The sequence below is a fragment of the Schistocerca piceifrons genome, chromosome 2 (assembly GCF_021461385.2).
Source record: "Schistocerca piceifrons isolate TAMUIC-IGC-003096 chromosome 2, iqSchPice1.1, whole genome shotgun sequence".
Taxonomy (NCBI): Eukaryota; Metazoa; Arthropoda; class Insecta; order Orthoptera; family Acrididae; genus Schistocerca; species Schistocerca piceifrons.
In genome coordinates, this window is record NC_060139.1 from 625649004 (window position 1) to 625663287 (window position 14284).

The following is a 14284-nucleotide window of genomic DNA, read 5'->3' on the forward strand; positions in this document are numbered from 1 at the left end:
GCACCCCATCGGACCTTACTTTCCGAATAGCCCTCGTACAAGTGGCCACTGCTCACTGACTTTCTTGTACACGACCCCACAATTAACACACAGAGGTACGTATACAAGAAGACATTGCTGAAACCGAAGCGCGTCGTCAAGTCGAAACGCCGAGGACCGTTTACAACGATATCATTATTTTGCAGGGAAAGGGCCGTCCACATGTTGCCAAAGTCATTCCGACTACGCTACAGAAGTTTCTGTGAGAAGCCTTTACACATCCTCAATGTAGTCCCAATCTCTCGCCATGCTATTCAATTTTGGAGCCCTCAAGAAATTCTTGGCCTTCGATTTGCTTCAAACGATGACGTGCACGCCTGGGTACAATCACGGTTCCGTAGACAACCGCAAAAATTTTGCCTTGAAGGCACTGACTACCTTGTATTCACAGTTATGACGATTACTTTTGGACTAATAAACAGTTTACTTAGCTTTTTTTTATATGTGTCGTTTTCGTTTGACCGCCTCTTATACTACTTCAGATTCTTGAAGCGAAATTCGCTTCACGCATCTGTTGATGCGCTCTTGTCGGCACGTGGCGGCTCTCAGACCCCTGGGGAGGGAGGGGGGGGGGGGGAAGCAACCAGGAAGACGCCGACAAAGTTGCTCGTAATTTTATCCCCTGCAAGTATGCAAATCCGCGCCGCTTAATTCCCGCCGCTTGTTTCCGCGGCCGCGCGTCCCGTCGCGGGCTGAGTGACGGCATTAGCCCGCAGCAGCGAGCCCGGCGGTGCCCGCCGGCTGCGCCGCCGACGCGGCGTCGCCGAGAGGTGCGACACGCGCCATAATTTGGCGCTAAGTGGTCTCCGGTTCGAGCCGCGATCGATCGCCGGCGCCGGCCGCTCCGCTCCGCGGCGCTCGCCCACTCGGCGAGGACAGCAGCGGGGGTGCGGCGGCGCGGCGCCAGAGTCGCCCCATGAATACATCAACATGTAAATGCCGCCACGCCGCCGGCCTCACTGGGGGATCAAAACTATGCTCATCTGCATACTATATATTCAGGTTCAATGAACACCGCGGTGGCGGAAAAGCTGCCACCCCCACCCCACCCCCCTCCGGCACCCACCGTCTGCCGCTGGCCGGGACTGCGTAATGTGTGTCAGCGATAGCATCGCGCGGCCTGGTCTCCGCGCAGAGTGTCAGCGGGCAATAACTCAGCCACGGCCGCCGCGCGCTCTCCTCGGTAAACCGCGCCGCCCCCGTCTGTAAATCGCCTCTGCGTCCTCCCCCCCCCCTCCAACCCCACCCTCTAACACCCAACTTCCTTCCCGTTCCCTTCTCATTTACCCACCTTCGTTTTGCAAAGAATTGCAGAGTCCTGCCACCGGGTTAGATTTATGGGCGTCGAAAGAACAAAACGGTATCTTCCCCGCAGAACGGGCGCGAATACGGTATTATAATGCGAGTGCTGCCTCACTGGGAAAGATCCATTACTCTCGAGCGGCATTGCGAAAAGAAATACGTTTGCGACTCTTCTCCCCCCTTTTGCGTGCCGCTTCTCCCTTCTGAGAAGTGCCTGTCTATGGAAACACTCTCGATGCAGAAGTAAATATATACCGTCCCCTGACACCCTAGTAAATATACGGCGTCCCCTGACGCCCTATTGCCGATCTGCTGGCATCCGCTTACGCCCCATTGTTTTCGATGCTCGGAAGCCACAGCGCCGATGCGCTGTCATACTTGTTGCCTATGCCACAGACATGTCTGTTAATAACGTGGCACACTTTCTTGGATCAGGTCACTGCTTCACTGAAGAAGAGCAAAGCGCGGGTGTCAGTAACATCAATGCCTGCCTTTCACGGAACGAATTAACGCATTACTACAACAAACAGCCATGCATACAGTTTATAACACGAAATTACGTAAAAAGCGAAATTTTACTCTCCAAAGGTGGTAAGATAGTGTAGCCAACCATTTTAAATCCTAAGGACTGAGAGCTTTGTCGGAAGTATCTAGTGCAAAACCTGAATAAGACTGACCTCCACTTTCTCTGAAACTGAAACGCGAAGACTTTGGTCACTCTTACTTTCGTATGGCGTTAGGATAACTGTATTCACAAAGAATTTTCTTAGCACAGGGGAGAGTGACCAGACTGATCAACGATGTCGGTTTGCGAACTTCGTGCAGGCAGTTGTTCAAATATCTCGGAACTATAACTGTGTGATCCCTGTACATATATTCCATCATCTGATTTGTTCTTGATACTATTGGTTTATTCAGAATAAGCTGTAATATTCATTCAGTCAAAACTAGACAGAAAAATGATATCTTATTGGATAACATTTCCCTAAGTACCCCCTAGAAAGATGTGCACTATTCAGTAGATATCATTTCCAGTAGTGGTCTAGCAGAACTGATAGCATCGAGATCCAATTTGAAACGCGTCTTTGTAGCACACTTGTTCTAATCTGTACAACAGTTCATCGTAGTATATGAAACCATTTCTCTATGATTTTGTTATTTCTTCGTATATTTCGTGTTTTTACGTCTTTTATTGATTACTCTTTAATTCTTTGTTGATAAAATTCATATGCACCAGACTGTAAACAATGTACTGGCACTTTCCAGGAACAACTAGCTGTGGCTCATGTGGTCCAACAGAACCTGATAGATAAATAAATGCATAAATTAATGTCTTACCTTTGAAAGTTTCGCCGATGCCAAGAAGACTTCTTTGCAAATAAAAGAGTACAGATTCAAAAAAATAAAGAAACAGTGCTTAATCTATGTCGCTGGAACAATAGTGTATGCCAAGAAAATGGATAAAGACGTAACCCGACCCAATCCCATCTCTTAAGTAGGGTCATAAGATCGATGGGAAGAGCTACTGTACATGCAACCATGATGACAGCAGGAGCAGGCTCGTGGATCAGTTACGAAGTGCGGGTTTTACAATTTTTCATTGCCTTCCCTCTTCTCTAAAAATATAATACATTCGTATTCAGTGGATGTTTGCGTGAGAAATTGGGCTACTTATTTCATTAATTTAGAGAGGCGGCATTTGAAGCTGGCTGCAGAATGTGTCTACTGCCACCAACGCACATTTCGCCTCAGGACCACTGAGATAAGGTAAGCCTAGGATAGAGGGATGTAACAGTCGTTTTTCCCTCGCACAATTTGCGAGTTTAAAAGGAAAGGAAATGAATAGTAGTGGTATAAGGTACCTTCCGAAACGCACCATACGGTGACTTTCGGACTACTTAAGAAATTTAGATTTGTACACAGGGCTGTGTTTCTGTTTGTTGTCGGAGTCTATTGGAAAATTGGCAAGGAGGGCTGAGATACTTTCATATTTGCCATATTTTGGCAGAGAGAAGTAGGGAGCGCGTTGCTCTGAATAATGCAGTCTAAAGCTCACGTAGCAGACTCCTGGTAACAACCTCACATGAATGTTAACCGTCCGCACTTTCAGACGCAGCCACTGGCCAAAAAGGATCTATAGGCTATTGAAAATGACTTAGTAGTCGAAATCGCTTAAGCCATGAGGAAATTTACGTGAGCATTTTACTGTATTGTTGGAAGGTCTGAGATAGGTGCAATTAATAGGCTGCCGATCAACATGTTCCGCTGAAAATGTAAGCATTTTTAAAACGAACGTTTTCCAGGAGGTTGCTGAATACCATTATAACAGTAGCGCTAGTGAAAGATTTCGAAACCACGGCACCGAATCAGCCTTTCAGAAGGCTGACTACTTGTGTACTCAGAAGATTCCTTAGCCTGGTGTGAGAGAGTAGAAGGGCTTCCGATGATATGACCACTCGCGGCAGTAAATGAGCTCGTTTCGTCGGAAATTCAGAGAAGTTGATGCTGTGAAACAGTAATTACTACAGTGATAATCCCGGGCCATCGGATTATTTAGCCAGTGTTGCGGCATTTCCCAGTAGCACAATAATTAACCACAAGGATCTGCGAGTGCCACCGCCATCGCAGAAGACGGCTCAGTATCAGTCCTCACAAACGGGACACGTGAAGTGGCTCATGCAACAGAAACTTCCCGAGCAGACCGACTAATCAACGTCAGTTCTCAATTCATCACAACAGTATGGCAGGTATTTCAAGAATAAAGATCCATATTCGTTCAAAATATTTGTAGCTTCTGCGCCGACTTCTGATGCGGTCGATGTAAACATCCTTGTAATGGGACGTAGACTGAGATGATACTTTTGTTGTCTTGAAACCAATAGAATGTGTCTGACGTGATGTCCTATACGGAGACAGTAATGTGTGTTGCCAATTGCGCCTGCCGCTGTGGCCGTGCGGTTCTAGGCGCTTCAGTCCGGAACTGCGCCCCTGCTACAGTCGCAGGTTCGAATCCTGCCTCTGGCATGGATGTGTATGCTATCCTTAGGTTAGTTAGGTTTAAGTAGTTCTAAGTCTAGGGGACTGATGACCTCAGATGTTAAGTCCCATAGTGCTTGGAGCCATTTGAATTTGTTGCCAATTTTGGCATTGACCGAAAGATTGTGCCCCATATATCCCCGATGTTACACAGATAGATTTAGCAAGCAGTAAAAGAAACCAAGGTAAATTTGGAAAATATACTGAAGGAGAATATTACAAATATTAAGGTTTGTCGATGGCGCGGTAGTTCTGTCAGAGGCAGCAAACCATTTGGAAAAGCAGTAGAACAGAATGGACAGTGTCTTGAAAAGAGATTAGTGTCTCTAAGATGAATTATGACTTGACACTGTAGAGTAGTAGATGAGCTTTGCTGTTTTGTCCGGAAAAAAGAAAAGGTGTATAATGGAGACTGACAGCAGCAAGGAAACGATGACTTGACACTGTAGAGTAGTAGATGAGCTTTGTTATTTTGTCCGGAAAAAAGAAAAGATGTACAATGGAGACTGGCAGCAGCAAGAAAAGCATTTCTGAAATTTGGTAACACCTAATACAAATTTAGATCCTACGAAGTTTTTTCTGAAGGTACGTGGAGTGTTGCTTGTAAGGAAGTGAAATGTGAATGATAAACAGTTTACACAAAAATAGAACAGACACTTTTGAATTACGTTGCCACGGATGAGTGCTGAACATTAGAAGAGTGGATCGATTAAGTAATGAGAAGATCGAATAGGAGAGAAAAGAAATTTATGGCACAAATTGAGTAAAAGAAGGTATCAGTTGATAGTAGACATTGTAAGGCACGGTATCGTCATAGGGTGTTAAAAAATTCCGTGCGTAAACTGATATTGCAATGGAGCGAACAACAAATATGCGTCGTTAAGCAGCAAGGTGGCGGAAACGTGTGGTGACCGAGAGTTAAGCATGCGTCAGTACATCCGTGACAAAAAGAGATAAACAAAAAAACTGTTCCTGAAACATTGTTACACCAAATTTTATTTAAAATACGTGATGTTGTGACATCCTGGCATTTGCAGTGAGTTAGTAAACAGCAACACCGTAATAGAGCAACTTGTCGGTCTCAATACACATCATTAAGCGTTGCATATGGAGAGAACCGGGAGTCATGCACCCAATTAGATTCCATTCTCCGGGGCTACATGGAATCTGAAGTGTATTCTACCACTGTGGACTCAGACGAGGGATTAGTTACAAACATTATTTCAGCAGCCACACACGCACTGAAAGCGCCATACATTATCCATCAAACACGGGACACCCTGCTACGCCGGTACCGGCTCTGTGGTGAAGTTAATGGTGTTCATTTTGTATATTTATTGCAACAATGACCAGAACAACAAAGAACTGAAAGACAGTGAGCATTGTTTTATTGTCAACCACATCCAATGACCTCCTGGTAACTCCACATTCACTCAATATACAGTATATCTGTCTCGTGGTTCCTTAACTAAATATATTTGCTGTTGCCTCCGTCATCTTATCTGTCAGTTTGGGCTGTGAATTTTTTAACACATTGCATATATATTTAAACACAAACTCCTCACATTCTAATGTTTCCTTTACCAAAGATGAGTGAAGTGTCAGATACACTGGAGGACTAACTTCCTTTATTTACCTTTAACGCGGGAGCTCATATGAAATTATGACCTTGGTTTTATGCCCTGAAATGTTACCGCTTTAAATTAAATCTGAGTCAAATGTAAGTACATACAGTCCGACTGTGAAGACTGAAATTTCAGAGTGACAATGACTTTCACAAAATGCAGCGCAAGAAAGGAGGGTTAACCAGAGTTAACTAAGACAAAAACTGAAATTGAACTCTTCACTGTAGTAGACTCATGCATCTACTGACTGTCTATGTAAAGAAATTATGTCTAAACAATACATCTGCGCTCTACACTAGCTAATAATCTGTAAAAAAAATCGATGTTATATTGTAGCAGGAATTATAGCAATGGTTCAGCATCCACAAGCACGAGTCTCGTTGAAGTTCGACAGCGACGTAAGCTTACCAGTGTAGCTAAAAATTCTCAAATCACACAATTCTGAGCATTTTTAATTCAGGCTGCTTCGCCTCAGTCTTGAATACAATTTAATGAATGGTCTGGCTACACCTCGAGAAATAGTTCTCAAACGTAAACATGTGGAGATATAGAAGACGTGGAAAGATTCATTGAACGAGGATCAGGGAGGAGAATAATAAATACACAGGATATAATGCTTCATACGTATACCCAGTTCAACAAAGCACTTGCTTTACATCCTTATTGGTTATAAGAGACAAAACAAAACTACGAGATATTGTTGTTAATTTCTGAAGCATTGTCTTCCGAGAGGAGAACAGTGAAATAAGTCACTTGAAACCCTGAATGACTAAATTAGAAAAGGCTACTGATTACCACATGCGCTAAAGGAGATGAAAATGCTGTGTCGGAGATTTTCTTCGCTCAGGAACTGGGTGTTGTGTTGTCTTCATTATCATTTCATGCATGTGGGGATCAGTAGCCTTTTCTAATTTAGTCATTCAAGGTTTCAAGTGACTTATTTCACTGTTCGCAATCTTGACAGGACGAGCGAGCTGTGACAGGCTCTGGCCAGACAGAATGCTCTGCGGCACGTTTCGGTTTGGGGAGCATCGCGGCCACAGTACAAGATAACTCGTCTCCTGTTTCCGTTGCTGGACGACTGCCTTTGCTGGTGTTAGTCGTAGTACAGGTGCTCTCTCTTGTGATCTTTTCACGGTAGAGCCTACATTTTGCAGTGGTATTTGCTACGCGAACGTTAGATCTTAGTTCTACTGAAAGATGCATCGCGCTAGTAGATAGATCGACGACTGTAAGACTTTGAGGCTGACATGTGACTGTTGTAGGGTGCTCAATTACGCTGTAAGAAGGGTGTTCGCGCCAACGAAGTGTGACGGCTGCTCGCACATTTCGAATTTTCGACTGGTTCTATAGTCAGAGGGAAGTATGTACCACGCCATCTATCGAGAATTGGCGGTACGCGCAGTTCGCATACAGAAGCGGCGCACGCTCATATCCGGTGGCGTGTGGGAGTCTAGCGGGGTTCGGCCAGTGTGCTGTGGACCAGAGGCAGTGGACCTGGGTTTCTAAGAAGATGCAGTGTTGGTGCAGTCACAATGGAACTTTGTTTTGAGGGCGGTAACTGAAACTTCGTCTGGCAGTAACCAATATTCATACTGGAGATGATGAGAATGGCCAGTATATGGAAAGAAGAACATTTTGGTCATATTATGCTCACTGGATGGTTTATTGCATTAGGAATAAGACAATGTGGAGAACTGTGCTTATTGTTGCTGTTATCTTAAGAATCAAGGATATGTAGTGTGTTCTCCACCTACAAATTACAAGATAAAGAACTGTTGTTATACTGTAATTTCAATGAGATAGGTGCCTTTAATCTATTCCATCTAACGAATGTTGAATGCAGTCGCCAAACGTTTGGTGTATCCATACTAACGGTACTGACATGTGTTAGAAATTCGGTGTGCGTTGCAACCTGTTATTCGAAGCATTATGGTTTCCTTTCCGGCATATATGCCACAAGCGTGATTTGTGCATAGTTGTTATCTTACGTAGCATCTTCTGATTGAAACGTTGTTAGGCCCTCCGCAATTTACCTAAGGCATTCGCCCTTGATTCCGTTGTGATCTGGGTGGTGGAAATATTAATGCATACAGGAAACATCAACTGTATTGATTACGAGTCGTCTTGTATGAGTCAATAAGAGAACAAATTTATGTTACTGCCGAATGGTATTAATATTAGATCTTTTTTCAGATTGCCATCTACACATTAATCTGACTTGCCTTTGTTGAAGATGGTTTAGTAGTCAAATCAGAATAAGCGAACTGAATTTTAGTGGAGGTGTGATCCACGTTTCTGATTGTACAGTGTATATGCCATTGGTCAGATTTTGTTCACATTTCTTTATGTGGGGGCCATAGTGGAGACGTCTGATAATGTCTGGTATTTCTCAAATTATTTCATATCCTTCATGAGCTTTTAAAAATTTAAATAACAATATATATCAAGATATTTTACACAGCTGTTGATTATTTTCCTAATATCAAAACTATTACATGTTAACTGATATTATATTTAAATGAGCTTGTCTTTTGATAAATGTTTCTTGATTGGCTTGGTTTTTAATTGTACAGACAGTAGATCTTTACACTGGATGGTTTTAGGACTTCAGCTGTTAAATACAAAATGTCAAATCAAAAACACATTCAGCTGTCTATATTTTCGATTTCATTTTATTTTTGTGACCAGTTTCGGGGTGTTCCACTGTTTTGGGTGTCTTTTAGTAGTTAAATGATTGCACTGTGACGTTAACAGAGCAAAAATTTATCTCCTCTTCTAGATACATAAAGCACAGTTTATGTATGTGTGTATGTCCAGGATCTCGATTTAAACACAGAACAGCAGGCTTACAAGTATCAGCACTGTGTGGTTTATAACTTCCTAACTCAAATAGGAGCAGAAGTATAGAGAGCCTCTGGTGTACAGGCTGCTCCGCACGACAGGCGTATAGGAAGAGTATCAGCTGTCTGACCGACCTGCTTTGATGGGCAGCCTATGTGTCAGTGGAAACAAACCATTAACCAGCTCCCAATACATACACCTGGTATGCTGTGTTGGAGTAGTATCAGTCAGCTTTACTGGCCTGCTTTGCATGGTAGCCAATGTGTCAGCAGCAAGAAATGATTTCCCAGATTCTAATGCTTAGGCTAAACGACAGGCATGTTGTGCTGGAGTTGTATCAGTCTAAACGGTGGGACCGATAGACAGAGACAGAAAGAGAGGCAGGAGGGGAGGGATAGAAAGAAGGGGGAAGGAGGGCAAGGACAGACAGGGCGGGAGAGTGGGGGAAAAGACAAACAGAGTGTGGACGAAGAAAAGGACATTACAGAGAGGTGGCAGAGTAGATGGACGGAGAGAGGGGTGGAGATGTAAAACTGTCTTTAGGTTAATGCCATTTGCGCGATTAAAAGCGCAATCTGTACGCAAATTATCCCAGACTACCATACCATTTCTCCCAGTAAGTTTGATATTACGTTTTTTTGTCCACCCCAAGGGTAGAGGTGATAGTTGTGGCTGAGAAGACACCTTTCAACATTTGGCAACTGATCCAAGCATTAACAGGATATAAGCTTCGGATTAGGCTCTTGAAATTTGGTGTTAGATTGTCTCGCTCCTCTGTTTACGCAGCCCCCTGGCACCGCGGACTGATCCTCACGTCAACCCGCAACGTCAGCTCGGCTCTTTAGTTCCCAATGCCTCTGCGAGAGGACGCCGGCTCTGCCTGCAGATAATTTGCAGTTTGCCGGCCCGTGGCGTGCTGAGGCAGCAGGCCGCATAAGCACCGCGCCGTTAAAATTCAAAGGCGCCGCCTGGCAGACGCCTTACCGAAGCACCGGCACGACGCCTGCCCCGGGCAGGGCCGGGTTATCAGGAGACTACCAGCTCCGGGGTTGCTGGCCACTGGAGCCTCCAGCTCCCAGCTGGCGAACGGAAAGCGCCGCTGCCACGCGCTTCGCCGCTCCATTACGTGCCGGTCATCGCATGCACTTTGCATACATTACGCACCATGCAACGCCACACAACGCTCGCGGCTTTGCTCCCTGCGGCCGCAGATATCCCGACGTTCGGTTTTCGCTGGCGCGCCCCTCTCACACCTGATGGGCTGCAAGTCCCTAGTGGCGGCCCTAGTCAGAGCTAACGTCCCGCCTACGCCGCTTCCAGTATCTGTGTTGCCCGCTGTTGGCCAGAGGAAAGGCGAGCTACAGTAACCACACAGGTGGGAAGCGCTTGCAGCTGCTTAACATCTGAACGCACTACACTACTCTGCAGTATAATGCACCGGCAAGTATAAATAATTCTCTATGGAAATCAGTCTTCAGAGGAGAGCAGTATGTGGTGAAGTTTCAGTCAATCTGCTTGTTCCAACTACCCATCTTACCATCTACAGCCGCCAGTGATACTGCCGATGCACGGCTTTTTATCTGATACGCCACATTGTAGTTTGAACTTGTGTTTCTACCGGCGTACCAAATGATCAAATAACATATCTGAATACAGCTGGATAATGCTTCAACAGCCACCGATATTTCGACATGTGTACACTGCATCATTTTCAGGGCACATATTCAGATGAGAGTCTGCCCCGATAGCTGAGTGGTCAGCGTGACAGATTTCCGTCCTACGGGCCCGGGTTCGATTCCCGGTTGGGTCGGAGATTTTCTCCGCTCAGGGACTGGGTGTGTTGTTGTCTTCATCATCATTTCATCCCCATTCGGCGCGCCGGTCGCCCAATGTGGCGTCGAATGTAATAAGACCTGCACCAAGGCGGCCGGACCTGGCCCGCAAGGGGACTCCCGGCCAATAATGTCAAATGCTCATTTTCATTTTCAGTTCAAAGAGAGAGCGCTGTGCAAGGAAAGTTAAAACCTTGGCAAGCAGGGCCACGATCACCAAGACCCATGCAAAAGCCTTGAGTGCTTGGCGCTCCGCAGCTTAAACATTTTTATTAAAAGAAACCTTCTAAAGGTTTGAAACGTTTAGTTGCCAAACCATTATTCGGAAGCATAACCCATCGTCCGTGACATATTGTGTATGTCCATAGCAATGAAATACATGCCAGCTAATACGATAGCATATGAAGTCTGCCCTGTCGCACGGAACATAGGTTTTCGTGTATGTTATTACTGTTAAATTTTAGGCACTCATAATTCTTGACGTAACACATAAAACTATGTGTTGCGACAGTACTAGAGTTTTGAAACAATTGTAGGCTACCATAAACTACCATAACTAAGCGTAGACTGCTGCAGTTTTCCTAGTACTTTTAGTCAGTTAAGTTCGTACCTATTGGGCATTACCGGTTCGTTACGTATGCTGTCAGTGTCTTAATAGATTCCTCTAAAAACCGGAAGGGGCTAACCATTTACAAACTGTGTGAGGATACGCAAAGCGCTGGGTAAACTACCGAACATTATTGTTCTCCATAGTTACCCTCCTGTCTGTTACTTAAGAATAAACAGTACTAACAGCGAAACTGAAACTGTCGATGTTTAATTCAGGTTTTATTTGAAAATTGTTTATCTGTAACGTGAAAAAAAGGTATGTTATAGTAAAAATGGAGGAAACAATACAGATTTATTATACAGTGCTAGAAAACGAAATTTCCTCCACAAAAAGGTAAAATAAAGAAATGCAGAGCATAATAATGTCAAAAATCGCTTCAATACTTCAGCGAAATTACATAAAACATGTTTCTCTTTTTCACTGCCTTTGATCGTAATGATGACCGTTCAGTTGGGTATAAAATAACAACAGTAATTAAATACACGTACTTTTTAAGTTTGTGCATGTAAACTGCACTTGCATCAAAAGTAATTGTTTTGGTTACATAAAACGCAGAAGTTACACGATCAGCTAATTTTAATTTCTTGTAAAATGCGGTTTATATTCTGTAAAGATATAAAATTCACCATTGATTGACAGTGAATGATCTGCGGTTCCAATTATGTGCAAAACATACAACGAAAAACTAAGAGAAGTCGCCAGCACCCATTTACTCCCTTAGACATTCTTTTATGTTTCTTTCTCTGCCAATTCTACCAACTTTACCGGTAATAGTACCATTTACAACGTTATTTATGTAAAGTGCCGAAACTACTGAAGCGTATTTTCGGTAGAGCGCAACTCTAGATAGAACGGATTTCATATCCTACCGTATTAACTGAAACGCATGTCGTTGCTGGAAGGATACACAATATGCCACTGACGATGTGCTGTACACCCAAATACCGATTTGGCAAATTGGCAAATAGTCGTTCCAAGTCTACCTCATGGTTTTTAGAAGTTGTCCTTTAATAAACCAAGAACCATAGTACGGCGTATGCAAAAATGCAACACACGCACACACACACACACACCGTAAGCAACTAGCCACACAACCAAAGATGATCAACAACCTGAAAAGTACACTGAATATTGATTACCAGCGCGGGAGCAAGCAGCATTAATTCCGTCCCTTTGTTCTTTAATCAGCGAAGGAGCAGAGTTCCAAGCAGAATTTAAGCACAAAACTTTCGTCTCTAAGTACAAGGTCACTTGCTAATTTAATCTCATCTGCGCAACTGCTTCCAATAGCTCGAACTGCACGCAAGAATTTCTATGTTCCACGGGATGACCAGTACTAAGGCAATGTTTTGCAATAGCAGATATGTTAGATTGTTGTAAGATTATGCTCTAAGAACCAGTCCTCATCCTGATCTAATACATCCGCTTTACCCAAACTAAGGTCATCCTTCAAAAATCCTGAAAGGGTCCTAAATTTAAGTCTTATGCGAATTAACGCTTTTCACGCCGATGTTCCCGCATAATAGGACCACTCCTGTTGGGAATGTCATTGCTTAAGGCAAAAAAGGATGCCATCCGTTGTGTTCATCAGAGTCATGGTTGGTCGATACCACAATATTATTTGTCTTTCAATAAACCATTCATACGAAAGGAGAATTCGAGGTTGTTCTTTCTGAAAGCATTCTTATATGCTGCTCCTGTGTCTCTTACTTCTTCATTTCTTCGGTTTCATAAAAGCCTCTCAAATCTGCCTTCTTTATAGTTTCATTTTCCAGAGGCACAAAAATGTTTTATTGTCATATGTTATTCACAGTGAACAACTGAGGGGAAAAATCAATCCACTTATACAACTTAATACTTCACACCATTTTGCTAATTACGTCATTGTTTTGTAATAGATATACTGCTTTACATACGTAGCGTAGCTACATACGTAGCTTTTCCTCACAATTCTTTTCTTAAATAGGTCTAATTTGTGTAATTCATATTTAAACACTAAAGATTTGACGGAAATAGTGCCATTATGGTGTCAATGCTGTGTTTTAATGCGTTACTTTTGCATCTGTGCTAGATATAAGTAGACGAGTGAAAAAGTAATAATATTAACAACTGCAAAGACAAAACAAGCTTTCCAGAAAAAGAAACATTGATAACGCAACGAAACGGGATTTCAGTTAAGAAAAATATCTGTCAAATGGTTGGTGTGGAGTGTATTTTGGGAAGATGTGATAGCTAGACACTGAAAAAGAGAGAAAGGTACAAAATTGAAGCATTCTAGATTAGAGTTTGGAAGAGAATGGAGAAAACAAATAGGTAAGTAAAGTGAAGCTGCTTAGCATAAAGTAAGGAAGAACTGTATTAATGTGGTTAAAGGGAGGAAAGCATACTGGGTGAGACATATACTGTGTTCTCTAAGGAATTTAAAAAGAGTATTATAGATGGCTGTGTATATTCAGTAACAGATATATAATTTGTGACATTTTAGAGACAATCTCATGTTTTCGCTGCCCTAAGTATTCGAGAGAGTTTTAACCAGCATGTTGAAGAAAAATTTTGAAACCAACTGTATTTCTCTCACCGGCGTTAATCTTTGAAATCAAATGAGTCCTCAGTGCCTGATCTGAGAGACCTGCCTAGAAAAGTATTCGTCGCAAGGAATACATTAGGAATGGCATGGAAAATGTAGGCAAGATATTTCGATTCTGAATCCTAGAACCTATGGATTAAGGATCCAGTGTTTCTTTAGTGGATTCAAAGTGACGTGTTACGTCGATCTCATCATCAATTCTCGGGAGAAAATATTGGCTTACTTCCATATCTTAAGTATGTGAGTAAACAAAATTGAAGAAATTTTGTAGTAGTGTATCACTTTGTTCGTATGTGGGCTGCAACTGATTTGCGTTGGAGTACCAGAAATAATAACGGCAGGAATTTCAGTTTTGAATGACTATGTAAAGCATTCACAAGTCAGAAATGACGCAACACGGCATATTGTG